The sequence below is a fragment of the Salvelinus sp. IW2-2015 genome, linkage group LG18 (assembly GCF_002910315.2).
Source record: "Salvelinus sp. IW2-2015 linkage group LG18, ASM291031v2, whole genome shotgun sequence".
NCBI lineage: Eukaryota > Metazoa > Chordata > Actinopteri > Salmoniformes > Salmonidae > Salvelinus > Salvelinus sp. IW2-2015.
The window spans coordinates 3,292,614-3,298,613 of NC_036858.1; the positions used below are offsets into that span (position 1 = coordinate 3,292,614).

Genomic DNA, 6,000 nt, shown 5'->3' on the forward strand with positions numbered 1-6,000 from the left:
CCTCCAGTACTCCCTGGTCACCCATGACTGCACAGCCACGCACGTCTCCAACTTAAAATTAAAGTTTGCTGACGACACAACGGTAGTAGACCTTACAATGATGAGACATCGTACAGGGAGGATGTGAGAGCCCTGGTGGAGTGATGCCAGAAAAAATAACCTCTCCCTCCACGTCAACAAAATGAAAACGCTKATTGTGGACTACAGGAGACAGCAGAGAGAGCACGCCACCATCGACAGGGCCGCAGTGGAGAGGGTCAAAAGCTTCAAGTTCCTGAAATGGTCCCTTCACACAGACCGTGTGATAAAGAAGGCACAGCAGCGCAACTATAACCTCACTAAATCTATACTCTGCCTGTGTTTCATCTCAGATCCTGCTGACCCAGCCTCATCTCTCTAGCCTCCAGCCATCTCCTTCTCTCCAGGGACAGGCCTGGTGGCTGGTTGTACATTAGACCCACCTCGCCTGGTGGATGTCATTTAACCTATGTCTGTGTGTGTACGTGTCACTGGTCCGTGATGAGACCCAGTGTGTGTGTACGTGAGAGAGAGCTTTTGCATGTTACCAAGGTCAGTTCAATACAACAAGCTCTCGGTAAACTCTTGTTTTTTCATTTCTCCCTCCAGCTACTTTCAGTAGAGAGAGAATGTGAGAAGGAGAAGGGGGGATGAGGAAAAGAGGGAGGAAGATTGAGAAATGATGAGGAGATATGATGTTCCTATTAGTTTTCACTGTGAGAGAGAGAGAGAGAGAGAGAGAGAGAGAGAGAGAGAGAGAGAGAGAGAGAGAGAGAGAGAGAGCAGTAATAGCACTCTGTTCATCTCAAGACAGATGAGAGGAGTCTGAGCCCTATTAGCTGTGTTTGCCCAGAGGCCACACCCTCACACACACACACACACACACTCACTCACTCACACACACAAACACCCCTACACACACACCCTCACACACACACACACCCCTACACACACACCCCTACAAACACACACACACACCAACACAAATCCTCACACATACACCCACACACATCCTCACACACACACACACCCACACACCCCCTCTCACACACACCCCATCAAACAGACCACACACACAATATAAAATATAATTTTTGATTGTAGCACAAGAACTCAGTTGTATTCGGTAATGCCACATATTCCCCAACATACAATGAACTGATTAAATGTTCTGAATATAAAGCTCGCTTGAACTACGATGCTGTTCGCACGTGTGTGAGTGGTGCTTTAATGTGAGTGTCAGATGAAAACGATAGTTTTAATTGGCCCTTTCCTCTGGGCCATCAGAATATTAGACGCCTTACAGCCGCACGCACGCACGCACGCACGCACGCACGCACGCACGCACGCACGCACGCACGCACGCACGCACGCACGCACGCACGCACGCACACACACACACACACACACACACACACACACAGAACGAAAGATCTTTATATGGCTCTTGATACTGGAACAACTGTCAGCTACGGAGGTGTGTGTGTGTGTGTGTGTGTGTGCGGGCGTGTGTGTGAGCGTGGGTGTGGGCGTGTGTGTGTGCGGCGTGTGTGTGGGTGTGTTGCTTGGGGGTTGGTACTGTATGAAGTTGTTGAATAGTGATGCTATGAATAATTATCTAGAGTAAGTTTCATGTTATCCAGCTAATAGGCGCGTCACAGCGATAGAGGCGTCAGTCAGAAGCACATATCTCTAAAGAGGATAGTATCAGAGTTTACACAGCCTCAACCCATCATTACTAATCTTAGAAAGAGTTAGATATATCTTTACATCCTTTTACTGTCAACTCATCTGTTATATAGAGCCTGTACTGCAGGGGTACACTGACAGATATACATTTTTATTAATTTTGCTAGCAACAGCAGAATAAATTAATGTTGGACCAGGGATTTACATTTACATTTAAGTCATTTAGCAGACGCTCTTATCCAGAGCGACTTACAAATTGGTGCATTCACCTTATGATATCCAGTGGAACAACCACTTTACAATAGTGCATCTAACTCTTTTAAGAGGGGGGGGGGGGTTAGAAGGATTACTTTATCCTATCCTAGGTATTCCTTAAAGAGGTGGGGTTTCAGGTGTACACAGAGAGAGATAGAGAGAGATGAGACTACCCACATGCACCGACACCACAACATTAGAAATAGGCTGTGTTACTAATTGGTAACCAAATGATACCGAAGTGTCAGGTAAGGCTAAGTCACCAATTCAATTCTTAGTATGGCAACATACCATTGCTACTGTACTAATAGTTTGGCCCCCCTCATAGTGTGTTGAAAAAAGAGAAACCGGGGGATAAAAAAAACATGAAGCTGTAAAACTGCCAAAGTGCCTGGGGAATTGACTGGAGCACAGGACAATTATATATTTATATAGAAATGATTCAACCTAAAGCCAGGTTATACTCTCATCAAACTCAGCATCAACACAGTGCAGACGAAACTTGGCGATAGCACAATTACATAAATCCAATATTCAGTAAAATACACACACACATTAACACACATGCACACATTTAACAAAACAACACACTATAATTTTATCACCGCAATGCATTACACACACAAGCGTTTACAACACACACGTGCGCACGTATGTACGCAATACACACTCTCTCTTTGAGATTAATTTTAATCTCACTCTATAGTGACAAGCGAACCAAGTGAAGCCACCAGTGGATTTCTCCAGTTTCAAGCAATATCTCAACAACTGGCGAGGACTCATGGAGGAGTGATGAAAAGATCGATTGGGAAAGCTAGGTGGAGCATGAGGCTGAAGGAGAGATGGAGAAAGTGGATGGGGTGAGGAAGAGGGGGTGTCCCAGAAGTTGGAAGTGAGGGGAAAGAAGGTAGAAGGACCAAGCAAAGGGGAGCAGAGGGAGGCAAGGTGTGGAGGAGATGGGGGAGGAGAAGAGTGGGGGTGAGAATATTTAAAAACAAGAGAGCAAAAAACTCACGGTGAATGACGCTGGGACGGACGAGCTGCGAAAGAGTACATCTCGAATTTGCTTTATAACAAACGCACATGCGAAATAAAACAAATACAGAACAAAATAAAGAGAGAAAGGATAACACAGCCAAAGAAGGATGTGGCGGGGAGAGTGGAACGTCCAGTCAAACTCCTCCCTAAAGTGTCTGTCTGTCCACCTGTCCCCTCCGAACAGCACCAATAAAGACTAGTTAACAGAGCTACAAACTAACAGTAGTGGTAACACTTCAGCAGTGTGAGTAGTACACTATACAGTATGATAGTGTAGTCAACTGTAATACCCACGTTGTATCTGTACACCACACATTATTACATACTGCCCACCTGTGACCACCAGGGGTGGAAATAGAAGCAGATATTGGCAAAATATTAAATAGATACTAAAACGCCCCCTTCACTGAAAGTGTACCAAAGCTACAAATTGAAAACATTCTGAGAAATAAACACAAGTCAACGTAAATGAGAGAAATGGCATCAAAAAGTGGATTTACAAAGTCAATACACAATGGGTTTACAAAGCCTTTAAATAGTTAAGGTGATACTTTTCAAATCAACACAGACAATGGTCTTTTCATTAGAAAACATCATGATTTACTTTTTTTGAATAACATATGTTTATGCATTCACTTCAATCAAGAGTAAAAACCTTAGTAAAATTGCACATTATGCAGATATCCTAAAATAAAAACATTCTCTCAGAAATGCCCCGTATCAACAACAGCTTTGAAATAGACTAAACACATGTAAACACGTTAAAGTTTAATCATTCTACTTTACAAAAATCTAAAATTAAGATAATGCAATCTGCTACAGAAGTAATCTGTTACAGTATTGTAGTCTGTACAGTATGTTTTTCGGATACAGTATGTAATCGGATACAGTATGGTAATCTATATCAGTATGTTTTCTGATACAGTATGTATCTGATCAGTATGTTATCTGATACAGTATGTAGTCTGATACCATGTATGTATCTGATACTAGTATGGTAGTCCTGAACAGTATGTAATCTGATACAGTAGCTAGTCTGATACTTAATGTAATCTGCTACAGTAATATAAATGGCAAATGCATCTTCAAAAGTAATCATCAGGGTTATACAGTAGGCTACTGTCAATCTAAATCGTGCTTATTTATTAATTATTCTCGGTTTACCTAGACTAAAAATCGTCTTAATTTGTCAGCATGCTCATCTGTCATTGAGAGATAAATGATAATATTTTAATGATTTGGTTTCTAAACTAACCTCACCATTCTGACCTGGGCCCGTATCCACAAATGTGTCTCCGAGTAGGAGTGCTGATCTAGGTATCAAGGTTCCTCCTATCCATTATAATCTAATCCATTAGATCTTAAAAGACAAAACTGATCCAGCAATTCCTGCTCTGAGAGGTTCTGCCTCAATATGTGCCCGGTCCCATGTGTGGTCACAAGTCAGACACAGAAAGCCATGTCATATCCATCTAATAAACCATGTGTACCCACCTGGGCTGAGAACTGACATTACTGATGCAGGTCATGTACAAACCAATGACTTATTGATCGTCAAAATGTTTTGTCAATATTCGTTATGTTAATCAAATAAGAGGGCCAAAGCTCATCTCTTACCTAATGCATAATGCATCCTTAATGCCAAGTGATATATAGTCCTAAAGCCAATACCCAGTGTGAGAGGCCAGGCTAATGTGGTTAGATACAATAACTAGTTATAGGAGATTGTTGATGTACAGATGTTCTGACTGACTCCATCAGACTCTAGTAGATGACTCAGTCATATCGATGTTCACTAAATGAGAGCGATAAGGCCAAGGAAACGAATGCGATTGGAGATCAGTATTCAGATCAAGCATCCCTCCTGTCAATATCTAATTGGTGATGTATACTACATTGGCACATATATGGAATCAGGGTGCCAATTGAAGACTTGTCTGTGTCACCTCTTCCACCTCAGTATTGGTATGGAGGGATAACAGAGGGGCTCCCAGTTCTGTAAAGGCAATCAATGACCAACATTTACAACGCAAATTGGGGGATATTGCCAAAGACACGGGGGAAAGAGAAGGATCGTAGTCAAAGCAAAACACCGTAATAGAAACATAATACACAGAAGTTACAGTTCGTATTTAGACACTTTTGGATCCAGACGCGACTTTACAGGACAGTTGGGGTTATACAGACAAGATTTTTCACCTATCGGCTCCGGGATTTTTGAACCAGCGATGTTCAGTTACTGACCCCAGCGCTCTATGTACCAATTAGGCTACCTTCCCGCCACGTAGACATGTCCAATCCATGTAGTTAGGAGAATACACATGGACAGGCAATACCTACAACAGAGCTACCTTTAGAGACAGTGTTCAGAGCCAAGACACCAAACATCAAACACACATTGACAAAGGGCAGAAAAAGCTATATCTGATGTCTTCACAGTATAAACGACAGGCTGATGTCAGAATGGGAAGGGAACACGGAAGGAAGAGACCAGTGTGGAGAGCGCAGGGGGGACTGAACCATTAGACTTACACAGCGATGGAAAGTTGGGCCTGCTGGCATTGGGCTGACCTCCTTCACCTCCAGGCCCTCCTGCAGGCCACCTTCCTTTATTGGCTTCTCCCTCCTGCTTCTCCTCATCCTGGACCAATAAACCAGAAGGGATAGGGTAACCAACGGCATTTAATTCAGAAACAAAAACTGAAAGGTTCCCAGGGTAGGAACATGTTCCTTGCGTTCCTCAGCCTTACCTTGTGAAGCTCCGTCATTGGCGAGGTTGTCGACGGCGATAGCACAAAAAACGTTCAGGTAGAGTGTCTGGTTGGAACTGAAGCTCAGGAAAAAACTTGAACACAACAGTAGTGGCTATTCACGGTAAGCCATGGTACATTGCAAAACCAAACACTTGACCATCAGCAAACAGACAGTATGGCATGCCATTAAGAAAAGGGTTACAGTATCACGTCAAACTCAGAATTCACTGGGGGAACCCCTCTAGGG

The 6,000-nt window shown here is 43.1% G+C and overlaps 1 pseudogene; it reads right to left on the reverse strand.

Annotated features, from left to right (window-relative positions):
* The window catches only part of LOC139029106 (general transcription factor II-I repeat domain-containing protein 2A-like), a 51,190-nt pseudogene extending 45,422 nt beyond the window's left edge, over nt 1-5,768 (reverse strand).
* Between the last annotated feature and the right edge of the window lie 232 nt (nt 5,769-6,000).